The following is a 13,425-nucleotide window of genomic DNA, read 5'->3' as shown; positions in this document are numbered from 1 at the left end:
AATAGTACTTTTAAACTGTACTTTTGATTTGCAAAAAATAATATTTAATTAGTAATATTTCTATTCTTAGAGAGAGCCAGTGGTTTGGTGTAGTGGTTAGTCCCTCTTTCTCAGCCATAGGAAGCAAGCAAGGGTAAACCAATTCGGAAAAACCAAGAAAACTTCAGGGACTAGTCCAGGCAGTTGCCAGGAATCAATACTGAGGCTGACTGGATGAGAATCAAAATAGAGCTGGAAGGGACCTTGAAGGTCTTCTAGTCCAACCCCTTGCTCAAGCAAAAGGCCCTATACCATTTCAGACAAGTGGCTGTCCAGTCTGTCCTTAAAAACCTCCAGTGATGAAGCACCCACAACTTCTGAAGACAAACTGTTCCACTGGTTAATTGTTCTCACTCTTGGAAAGTTTTTCCTTAATTCCAGTTTGTTCTCTTTCAGTAGTTTCCATCCATTGTGTCTTGCTTGCCTTCTGGTGCTTTGAACAAAAAGTTGACCGTCTGGTCTTTGTGGCAGCCCCTCAAACACTGGAATACTGCTATCAGGCACATTCACATCATGTAGTTGGGTCACCCACCTTGCTGCCTCCCCTGTCAGATTGTCAGTTATAGCCGCACGATTGCTTGGTCACTGGGGTAGTCAACCCCATACTGATCAATGTGGTCCCACACCCGGTTCAAATAAAATGCCAGGTTGTTCGGGTCTCCATCAAAGGTAGCTCTGAACTGGGGGGAGCTACAGGCTGGGGCAGCGGGGTCAGGGGTCCACTGGGCTTAGACCCAGCCATGCTGGGGATGGTAAGCCCAGACAGGTGGCACCTGCCAATTTGGTGGAGGCTGGGGTTGCCCAGGTGGGCCAGCTGCCCCCTGTTGCCTCGGTAGACTCCACTGTAGGCTGAGCTTGACTGCGCCAGAGGAAACGGCAGAGGGCTGGTTTCCTGGGACATTGCAGCAGTAAGATCGGTCCCTCTGGAGGGGAAATGCTCCTGCGCTAGAAAAACCTTCCGTTACTTTCTATGAAGATGTAATACCATTAAGGACTAATTTTGGGATAAAGTTTGTCAGCCAGTTACAAATCCAGTCTGGGACAGTTGTTTTGTCCCAGTTTAGACTACCTCACAGGATTGTTGTAAATAGATAAGTAAATACTGAACAAAGAGGGATCTCCTTATAAAATATCTTGAGTTCATGAAAAATAGGTGAACTATAAATAAAATAAATTCATTCATTTGAAACATTTCTCAACTGGAATTCCAAGAGAGGTTGCTAAGGCAACAAGAGAATATGAGTGAAAAAAATCAATATTGTTTTTTGTCTAGGCCTATTATTTGACAAAAAATAATTATGTTGGCATGAGTTTTTAAAATGCATGAAGGGGAAACAAAAAGGTTAATTTCAAGAAATGTAAGCTAAATGTAACTTTTTTAAAAAAAGAAGTTTCTTTTTTTTGTTTGCAGGGCTTCAGCAGCAGGCAGGAATCCGCGATCGTGCCCGGTTTCTGCCTGGGCTTGCCGCTGGACCGCCCCGAGCCAGCAGGCCTCGGGGCTAAGCCACCCCGTAGAGGTGGTGAAGATGGGGAGACCCAGCAGGGTCAAGGGGAGCCGCACCTCTCCTCCTCAGCTGGCTAAACTCCCTTTCCCGAAGGTGGTAAGTGCGGCGGTCAGAAATGGCCGCCTCAAAGAAGCACTCAGCCAGAAAAGAAAGTGTAGGAGGAAGTTAAGAAGTGAAAGTTTTTGGCTGACCGGGACAAAAAGTAACAACTAAGGTATCCTGGAATTTAAATTTTGCAAAAGATACATCGTTCCCAAAGAAGAGTCAGAAGCAGTGAACAAAAGTGAAAAGGGAAAGTTTTTCTTTTCTTCACTCTCCTTCCTCACGCTGACAACAAGAAGATCTGAATAAAGAAATCGGAAAAATCCACTTTGGCATCAACAGGTAATTAAACTGGAAATATAATTAAATGCCAAAGAGACAATAAAGATTTCCGAACACTAAAAAATCCTTTTTTTGCTATAAGTAGAAAGGGAGAGGAAAAGAATAAGGGCAGGACTTGGAAGGAGGAGACTGCTTGGAATTCAAAAGAATTTAAAGTTAAATCTTAACAAGACTTCTAAAGGATATATTTTAACTGGAACTTTGCAACTAAATAGTAACCCCAAGAAGAAGAAGTGAAAAAAGAAGAAAGTGTCAAAAGAAACAGCTTGTGTGTATTCGGATTGTTTGGTAACTTTGGGACTTTTGGAAATCACCTTTGAATGACTAAAAACAATTGGGTGGTTTTTTTAAAAAAAAAACTCTACAATGGCATCACCTCTGGATGAACTGGATGAACTGGATGAACTGAAAATTGAATTTAAAAAATATAAAGAAGTGGAACAAGAAGGGAAGGGCTCTTTTGGCTCTACTTTTCAATTCTTAGAAATGGCGATCGGTGTTTACAAGAAACAACAAGAAAAGACTGCGCAACAAGAAGATTGGGACAAAGAAACCATTTTTAATGAACAAGTAATTCTATCTGGGGAAGAAAAGGGGGAAAGAGAATGGAGAATTTAAGACCTTAAAAACAGCCAAAAAAGGGAAAAATAATGTGAAAAGGGGATATAATGTTCGAAAGCATCAGAAAAGGGGAATACAGAAGAGGGAAATAGAGGTGGAGAGACAGGGGTAAAAAGGGGAGATAGAAGAAAGGGAAGAAGGAAGGGAAGAGAAGTTACAAAGGTCTGGAGCAAGATGTAAAGAAACAGGATTTATTCAGAGATAATGGGTGAAAATTTAACTGAAAAGGAGATTCTGTAAAGGTACATAAGATTGTATTGTTATATTTGTAATAGAAATAATGTTTGAAAATTGGAAACAACATATGATTAAAAAGTGGAATAAAATAGTTAGTGTAATTTAGTGAAACTTTTGTGAACAAAATAAATGAAATGAAATAAATGAGAGAATTGAATTAGGAAGGAATGGGAACATTTTAACTACTCAACATTTTATAAAATATAAGTGAAGTGGGAGGGAAGTAATTATGGAAAGTTTATAAGTGTTTCCATAGAAGTATGATACTTATTCGAAAAGTAATGTGTAAAATGTTCAATATTTAAATGAATATTAATATTAATGATAGAATTGAATTGGTATGGATTGTTGTTTTAATTATGTTATATATTTATAATTTTTTCTTTTTTTAAAATACATTGTATAGTTTTAAAATGTACCAAGCAGAATCCGAATGGAAGTGATGTATTTTATTAAGTGTTATAATTTTAGGGGAAAGATATAAAGGCGTCATACTCCAATCAGTGATCATAGGAGAAATTTTGCTTAATGAGAAAAGATAATAGACAGCTGAAACAGGACAGACAAAAGAATATAAGTATGATGATTTGAATTGAGATGAAATAAATAAAATAACATTAAGAAAGTTGAAAGAGGAGAGAAGTTATATAGAAAATGTAGAATGGTAATAAGATATGGAATGGAATATAAAAATGAGCATGAATTTGAATTTGTGTCTCCATGAAGAGATGTAACCTGGGATCAGACTGCTTTCAAAAAAGATGTATTTTATGTTCTATGTTTTGTTTGTTTATGTTTGTTTTTAAAAATCAATAAAATTTTCAAAAAACAGAAGAAGAAGAAGCTGGGGGACAAAAAGTCATTTTTAATTTTAAATAGGCAGGAAATGTATGTATGCAGATACCATTCCTCATTAGTATCTTATAGAATAGAAATTTGTGATAAGACTTTTAGGCCTATTGGGATAAGATAAAAAAAATAAGAAGGAAATCTTTTTAAGAAGGTTTTCCCTACCCGGCTTATATTATAGTATATGTCCTTTGCAAGGGAGGAGGAATCCAACAAAAGAGTTTAATGTGGGCCAAAATAAACAAATCCACAGAAAAATAACATTCTTTCCTTAAAAGAGGACAATATTAGATAATCATAAACACAAACTTATCGATCATGCTAGTGCACTGTGAACTGTGTATGTAACAGTTTTTATATGCCTGAAGGAGAGAATTCCCCAAGACCTGAACATTATTTCAAGATTCTTCCAAGATAAAAAGGTTGGAAAAGGCTAGTTAAAATCAATTTGGCTTCTGCTGTCAACCTGAATAGGAGATAGATTTCTCTATAAAACCCAAAATGTACTAAAACTAAAAACTAAAAAACTAAAACTAAAAGACTCAAGGTCCATCCCACCCCTGAAAAGACCTAATGGCAAAGACTGCAACGATGACACCATCAAAGCAAACCTCTTTAACACATTCTTTGGCTCAATATTTGTAAACAGCAATGGATCAAGCCCAGTGCTTCCTAGTCGAACCACAGACAACTACAATCATCTAATACATATCGATTTTACAGAAGACATTGTTGAAAAAGCACTGCACAATCTAAAACCATCCCTATCTATTGGACCGGACGGAATATGTGCCTACTACTTAAAAAAGCTATCCACTGCCATAGCTGAACCTCTAAGCATAATCTTTGAAAAATCTTTCAGAACCAGCTCCTTGCCAAAACTATGGACACAAGCCACGGTCATCCCCATCTTCAAAAAGGGAAACCCCAGCCTAGTTGAAAATTACAGACCAATCTCCTTATGCTGCGTCATCTGTAAAGTCATGGAAACAATTATTAACCAATCCATTATCCTCCATTTAGAGACAAACAACCTACTCTCTAATAAACTGGTTTCAGAAAAAAAACTACCCTGTAATCTGCAACTCTTACACTGCAAAAACATATGGACTACACAACTCGATCAGGGTAAAGCAATAGACGCAATCTACATAGACTTCTGTAAAGCCTTTGATTCAGTGGTACATGATAGACTACTAATAAAACTAAAATCTTACGGTATCTCTGGACACCTACATAACTGGATAGAAGCATTCCTGTAAAACAGACAACAAATGGTCAAAATTGGGAGCGTCCTATCAAATTCTGTACCTGTCAACAGTGGTGTCCCCCAAGGCAGTGTTTTAGGACCAACTCTCTTCATACTCTACATAAATGACCTCTGTGATCATATTAAGAGCAACTGTGTTCTCTTCACTGATGATGTAAAGCTATTCAACACCACAGGCAATACTACTACCCTCCAAAAAGACCTTGACTATGTATCAGAATGGTCAATCAAAGGGTAACTTCAAATCTCAACAGATAAATGCTCTGTCTTACATATTGGCGAAAAAAAAATCAGAAAATAAAATACAAGCTGAATAGTCAAGACCTTGTTGAGGATCCAAACTCTATCAAAGACCTTGGAATACTCATCTCTAATGATCGAAGTACTAGAGCCCATTGTAACTACATAGCCAAAAAAGCATTAAGAGTTGTTAATCTAATCCTATGTAGCTTCTTCTCTGGTAATATCACACTACTGACTAGAACATACAAAACATTTGCTAGACCTATACTTGAATACAGCTCATCAGTCTGGAACCCATATCATGTATCGGATATTAACATAATTGAAAATGTCCAGAAATATTTCACAAGAAGAGTTCTCCACTCCTCTACTCATTGCAGAATACCTTATGCCACCAGACTTGAAATTCTAGACCTAGAAAACCTAGAACTACACCGCCTTTGGTTCGATCTAAATATAGTATATAATATCATACATTGCAATGTCCTACCTGTCAATGAATACTTCAGTTTCAATCATAACAATACAAGAGCACACAATAGATACAAACTCAAGGTTAACTGCACCAAACTTGATTGCAGAAAATACAACTTCAGCAACAGAGCAGTCAATGTCTGGAATACTCTACCTGACTCTGTGATTTCTTCCCCAAACCCCAAAAACTTTAACCTTAAACTGTCTACTATTGACCTCACCCCCATAAGAGGCCTGTGGGGTGCATAAGCGCACCAATTGTACCTACCGTCCCTGTCCTATTGTTTCTTTTTATTTTTCTTATAAGTATCCATCTCATGTGTTCAAAACTATGTTTATTCTTATACCTGTATCTTGTAAGCGATTGACAAATCAAATAAATAAATAAAAATAAATATATAATGTACTATTTGATCAAATAGTAATGTACTATTTGATCAAAAGGCACTGTTTCCCATTGAATTCTTCTTACTTAGCCTCTAATCATTGATCAAACTATATACACTACTATATTTAAATAAAAGCAGCTCACCCAATGTCTCAATCAACAAAGTGATGATGCTACTGCTACATTAAATCTGAGTAGTTCAACTAAACAAATAATTTAGAAACAAAATGTTAAGGGTTTTAGAGTAGTACTTGAAAAATTTAGAAGCTGAAATGATCCAGGAATTGTGAAAGCCATGTTATCTATTAAACCCAACTCAGCTGCATTCCAGCCATTACCAACCAAACCAATCATCTTTTAACTATCACTGCTAGAACTAGTTGAACTAACATATTGTATGTGTGTATTATTGTCTGACTATTCAAAGGGAGGGATAGACTAAGACGTATATGCACAATCATACACACAGAAGTTCTAAGCAGGCCTATTGTACTATAAGTATAAATCAATATATGAATTGAATTTTGAATATACCTGCAGAGAGCTATAACAAGCCCTAAAACAATCAATGTTAAAAAGTTGTATGTTGTATCTGAGAACACACATATACAGTGCATTCAGAAAGTATTCAGACCCCTTTCACTTTTGTCAATTTTGTTATGCTGCAGCCTGATTTAACAGTGGCTGAAATTCATTTTTTTCTCATTAATCCCATAGTGACAAAGTAACAAAGTGAAAATAGAACTTTAGAAACATCTGTAAATTTATTAAAAAGAAAAAACTGAAATATCACATTGGTATAAGTATTTGGATCCTTTGCAACAACACTTGAAATTTAGTTCCAGTGCCTCCCGTTTCTCTGGATCGCTGACATGTTTCTACATCTTGATTGGAATCGACCTGTGGTAAATTAAGTCGATTGGACATGATTTGGAAAAGCACACACCTCTCTATAGAAGTCGCAGCTGACAATGCATACTGTACTGTAGTAAAGCAAAAACCACAAGGTCAAAGGAACTGCCTATGAGCTCAGAGAGAGGTTTATTGCAAGACAAGATCTGGGGAAGGCTACAATAAAATTACTGCTGCACTAAAGGTTCCTAAGAGCACTATGACCTCCATAATTCTCAAATGGAAGAAGTTTGGCACAACCAAGAGCTGGTTACCCAGTCAAATTGAGCAATCCGGGGAGAAGAGCCTTAATAAGAGAGGTGACCAAGAACCCAATGGTCATTCACACTTAGCTCCAGAGATCCTATGTGGTGATGTGATGGAAAAGAGGAGGTGGAGTTGCATTATATGTGAGAGATCACTACATATATATAGAAATGCACATGTTCAAATATAAAACCTCTCCAGAATGTATATGGGTCAATATAAAGGAAAAAAACTGACATTGCCATATTACAGGCTACCCAACCAATCAGAAGAAATAGACGAACTCTTTGCCAACCAGTTAACAAATGTATGCAGGAAGCATACCACCGTAATAATGGAAGACTTTTAACTATCCAGATATTAACTGGGAGACCAACTCTGTGGTGAGTGGAATATCAGACAGATTCCTAACCAACCTAGCTGATAATTTTATCATCCAAAAGGAAAAGGGGGGAATTAGAAATAAAGCTATACTGGACCTAATTCTTACTAATAGAGAAGAAGTGATAGAGGGAGGTGAGGTTGCTGGACCTTTGGATGAAAGTGACCATGTCATACTGGAATTCAATATAATGCAAACACAAGCAATAGAAAATAATCCAACCAGTGCCTTAAACTTTAAAAGAGCTAATTTGAACAAACTCCTAGAGAGCATAGGAAAGATTCCATGGATGAAAATCCTAAAGGGGAAAACAACTAAAAATCATGCGAAACTCTGAATAACGAGATAATATGAGCCCAGTCCAGCACAATACCACTGAAAAGAAAAGAAATTCAAGAAGAAACCATCATGGCTGTACAAAGATCTCTCTGACAAATTGAAAGACAAAAAGGACAAGCACAAAAAATGGAAAGAAGGACACATAATTAAGGCTGATTATCAACAGAGAGCCAGAACATGCAAAGATGAAGTCAGGAAAGCCAAGGCTCAGAATGAACTAAGACTTGCTACAAAAGTCAAGGATAATAAAAAGATGTTTCTTTCAATATATTAATTACAAGAAAAATGTCAAGGAAACAGTAGGTTCACTAAAGAGAGAAGATGGCAAGGAAGTAACAGACAGTAGGGAGAAAGCAGAGCTGCTTAACTCATTCTTTGTATCAGTCTTCATGCAAAAAGAAATTATAGCCCAACATACTGTGGGGAAGTATACCCCAAAAGGACAGTGCCAGAAACATCATAGCACCAGAAACCTCAGAAAACAGTGCCAAGAGACTCAAGTCAACCCTTTTCCCTTTAAGAAAACCAAGAATCAGCAGCTGAAAGAAAAACTCAGAGCAGCCCTGCTAACAGAGCTGATACTAGAAAAATTTAAATAGAGTCATTAAGATGAGGAGAATCAGGCTAAAAATAATTTACCTGGAACTTTCTTTTTCCTATTTCCTGGCAGAATTAACCCCCAAGATGGGAAAGAAAGCCCCAGGAACAGGATTAACCCATTAAGGCAGGAAGACAGAATTCAAAGCAATCATCTTAACTAAAGGCACACACAAAATCTCATCAAACCACACAAACTTCAAAGGGAAAACGGGTATAAAAATCCATAAACTTATCATGCCACTCTGCTTGCAAGGCAGGGACACTGTGTGACTATTTTCTTGCCTTCCTGAATTAAAGGATCCTTTTCTGGCAGCTGGCTTCCATGTCTATTTCTTCTCAGCATTGATGACTGCTTCCCAGCTGGGAAACAAACTCAGAAAATTTCTTCCAACAGTACCAAAACTGCTACTGTAAAAGACAAACCAGAAATTAAAATTAAAATAAGCAAGAAAATGGTAAGAGAACACCTATCTGACCTTGATAAATATAAATCGCTATAAACCTGTCAGATTACATCCCAGAGTTTTGAAGGAGCTGGCAAATGTTGTCTCAGAAACATTGTACCATATCTTTCAAAAATTCTGGAGCACAGGGAAAGCACCTGAAGATTGGAAAAGGGCTGATGTGGATCCCATCTTCAAGAAAGGGAAAAATAAAGAGACCCAGGAAACTACAGACTAATACCTGGGAAGATTCTGGAAAAGATAATAATAATTTTTAAAAACCAGATCTGCAAACAACTAGAAGCAAGTATAGTTATAACTAGTAGACAGCACAGGTTTGTTAAAAACAGATCACGATAAACCAATCTTATTTCATTCTTTGATAAATTCACTAAATTAGTAGACCAGCAAAATGCTATGGACATAGTATACTTAGATTTCAGTAAGGCATTTGACAAAGTAGATCACAATCTAGTTCTAGGTAAGTTAGAAAAATGTAGAAAAGACAACATCAGATGGATTTGTAGCTGGTTGACAAACTGTACTCTAAGAATAGTCCTTAATGGTACATCCACATGGAGAAGTAAATAGTGGGGTATCACAAGGCTCTGTCTTAGGCCCAGTACTCCTCAATATCTTTATAAATGACTTAGATGAGGAAATATATGGGGACCTCATCAAATTTGCAAATGATACTAAACTGGCAGGAATAGACAGCACCCCTGAAGACAAACTCAGGATCCAGAAAGATCTTGACAAACTTGAACAAACTTTGTTGGGTCCTGGAGAAAAGCAAAGCTTTACATTTAGGCAAGAAAAATCAAAGATTAGGCTAGATCTGGCTCAAAAACAGTAACTATGAGAGAGACCTTGGAGTCCTAGTGGGCGATCACTTAAATATGAGCCAGCAATGTGCAGCAGCAGCCCAAAATGCTAATACAATCCTGGATTGTATAAACAGAGGCCTAGAATCAAGATCACATGAAATATTAGTATAGCTTTATAAAACTCTAGTAAGACCAATGCGAACTTGCAAAGCATCTCTGGCCTGCTCTCGAGTTACCATAGGCAATTACATCTGGAATACTGCAACCTGGAATTAAGGAGAAACTTCCTAAGAGTGAGAAAAATTCACCAATAGAACAGCTTGCCTCCAGAAATTGTGGGTGCTCCATCACTGAAAGTTTTTAAGAAGAGACTGGACAGTCACTTGCCTGAGATGCTGAGGTTCTCCTGCTTCAGCCGGGGACTTGACTATAAGACCTCCAAGATCCCTTCCAACTCTATTCTATTCTACATTCAGAGTTCCAGAAGGACAATCATCACTGCAGCCCGCCACCAATCTGGGCTTTATGGCTGATTGGCTAGACGATAGACTCTTCTCAGTGCAAAACACATGAAAGCCCTCCTGGAGTTTGCAAAAAAGCACCTGAAGGATTCTCATACTGTGAGGAACAAGATTATTTGGTCTGATGAAACCAAGATTGAACTGTTTGCCCTCAATTCTAAACATTATATATGGAGGAAACCAGACACAGCTAATCACCTGACCAATACCATTCCAACAGTGAAATATGGTGGTGGCAGCATCATGCTGTTGGTGAGTTTTTCAGCAGCAGGGACTGGGAAACTAGTCAGGATTGAGGGAAAGCTGAATGGAGTAAAGTACAAGGATATCCACAATGAAAACCTGTTTCACAGTGCTCAGGACTTCAGACTGGGCTGAAGGTTCACTTTCCAACATGTCAATGATCCTAAGCACACAGCTAAGACAACACAGGAATGGCTTAGGGACAATTCTGTGAAATTTCTGGCGTAGCCCAACCAGACCCCTGACTTGAACCCCAGAGAACATCTCTGGAGGGACCTGGAAATGGTTGTACACCTACGGTGACCGTCCAATCTGACTGAGCTTGAGAGGATTTGCAAGGAAGAATGGCAGAAAATCCCCCAATCCAGATGTGCATAGCTTATCCTGTCATACTCAAAAAGACTTGAGGCTGTAATTGCTGCCAACAAATTACTGAGTGAAAGGTCTGAATACTTATGCCAATGTGATATTTCAGTTCTTCCTTTTTAATACATTTACAGACATTTCTAAAATTCTGTTTTCGCCTTGTCATTAGTGTAGATTAATGAGAAAAAAAAGAATTTCAACAACTGTAGAATCAGTTTGCAGCATAACCCAAATCGATAAAAATGAAGGGGATCTGAATACTTTCTGAATGCAATGTATATTGCATGCAAGCTTGCAGTCTTCAAATGCAGAGTTGCTGAATTTCAGCAGGTAAGAAGATTGAAGGTATGAGTCAATCACTCAAAATGTTTATATTTGGATGATAGCAAAGAAAATGGGCGAATGTGGACTTTTGCATTTAGGGACACAGGTCATAATTCTAAGACCCTATTTAAGTTTCCAAAAAGCAAGAGTCATTGGTTGACTTTTTCATTACAAATCATTTTTGGAACTGAAGCAATTTGATCAGTGTCTACCTTCACACATCATGTTACAGAGACCACATCTTGAATTTTGACTAAGCTTCATGTTCTTTTTACAGTTAGAAATATTGCTTCCAGAGTTAAAAAAAAGAAAAGAAAATAGTCTCTATTTTGAGTCATACGTTTTAAATACTTATTATTATTTAGACATTGCAATCCAGAGGAAAGTTGGGATAAGAGCTGGCCATCTGAGATCCATCTAAAAAAAAGCAAAGTTATTTATTTTAAACAAACATGAATATAATAAAGTTATAAAGTTATAAAGTTAGTCTGTTAATATAATCACATCAAAGTTAAACCCTTTTAAATTCCATACATTGTATTGGAGAATTGTAAATGCAGATTCTCTTATTCAAATACAGATAGCCCTTGACGTACAACAGTTCATTCCGTGATCGTTCGAAGTTACATCACTGAAAAAAGTGACTGATGACCATTTTTCACACTTATGACTGCTGCAGAATCCCTATGGTCATGTGATTTACATTTGGATGCTTGACAACTGGTTCATATTTACAACAGTTGCAGTGTCTTGGGATCATGTGATCATCTTTTGCAAACTTCTGATAAGCAAAGTCAATGGGGAAGCCGGACTCACTTAACAACCATGTTACTAATTTAACAACTGCAGTGATTCACTTAACAAACGTGGCAAGTAAAGTTGTAAACTGGGGCAAAACTCACTTAACAAATGTTCCACTTAGCAACATAAATTTGGGCTCAATTTTGGTCATGAGTGGAGGACTACCTGTAGATGAGTCAAAAGGCTTAGCTTGGCTCTAGATATCTGCTGGCTCCAGGTTTGTTCATTCAGGTTTCTTTTTACCAACATTCACTCCTCAGAAGCAAAAACAAAGGGGTTACAGTACTCTATAACAGCATTATCCTAGTTGTGATTGGTACATTGATTCTAAACATTTTAAGTAAGTTTAAACATTCCAAATCAGGGTGTTAAACTCAAGCCTCGAGGGCCAGATTCAGCTCACAATATGGTCAGATCCAGCCCCTGCGGCTGTCCTAGAAATTGTTAGGGGCTGGCCTGCATCACTTTGGCCTGGCCCATGCTATTCCAGCCTGCACACAGGAGGCGGTATGCCAGCATTGCCTTATCAATTGCTCAACCCTCGGCCACCGCCACCACACGTCCTCCTCCTCACAGATCAGAGATGTAGCCACTGCCACTACCGCTGCTGCTGCAATCAGGCACTCCATCCTCACCACCCCTACCATGCCAGCCCTTCTCCAGACTCCAGGACTGGCCCATGTTTCTCCCCAACCTCCTCACTGTCTGAATCTGCTGCCAGCTCCACTGGCTGCTGGCAGGCCATAATGTGTGTGTTGCGTCTAATAGCGGGCGGAGAAGTGCTGTACCTTTTCACACTTCCTGCTGGGCCTGCTGGTGAAGGGCCGCTCTTGTACACCTGATGCACCTTGGCACCACAGCCTTTCTAGCTGATCAGCTGAAGGGCCAGCAGGCTGTAGCAACACCCGGAAACCTTTCACCACCAGTTTCTGGCTGTAGCTGCCCTTCCCCCTACCTTGCCTAACCTCATACTGCAGGACATTCCCTCCCTAACCCCGCCCAGATCCCATAGGCACCACCCACGTGAGCAATGGCAAGCTGGCCATGCCCCCAGGCCACCCTCGACCATGTCCCTCCCTCTCTTCCAGCCCCTGGAGGACAACCACTATGCTGATCCGGCCCTCAACAAACTAAGATCATACCACTAAAAGTATATTTCTAGTTGCAAATTTGTAACAGCTAATTCCACACTCACAACGTTCAGACAGTTTTAAAAAGATATTTGGTTTACTTCTTGAAGTACAAAGGTATTTTGAAATCATGAAGTGTTCCATAAATGGTTGTAAATAACAGTGTACAGTTTTTCCGTGAAGGGAATGTAATGATTAGCTCTAGCACAAACATAGCATTTTATTCAGTTCCTACATTTCTTTTGGAAGGCAGAGTTAGGTTTTTTTAACCCTGATAATTC

Source organism: Pseudonaja textilis, chromosome 1, assembly GCF_049901715.1.
Source record: "Pseudonaja textilis isolate UNSWEBS1 chromosome 1, rPseTex1.2, whole genome shotgun sequence".
Lineage (NCBI taxonomy): Eukaryota > Metazoa > Chordata > Lepidosauria > Squamata > Elapidae > Pseudonaja > Pseudonaja textilis.
Note: the sequence above shows the minus strand (reverse complement) of the source record.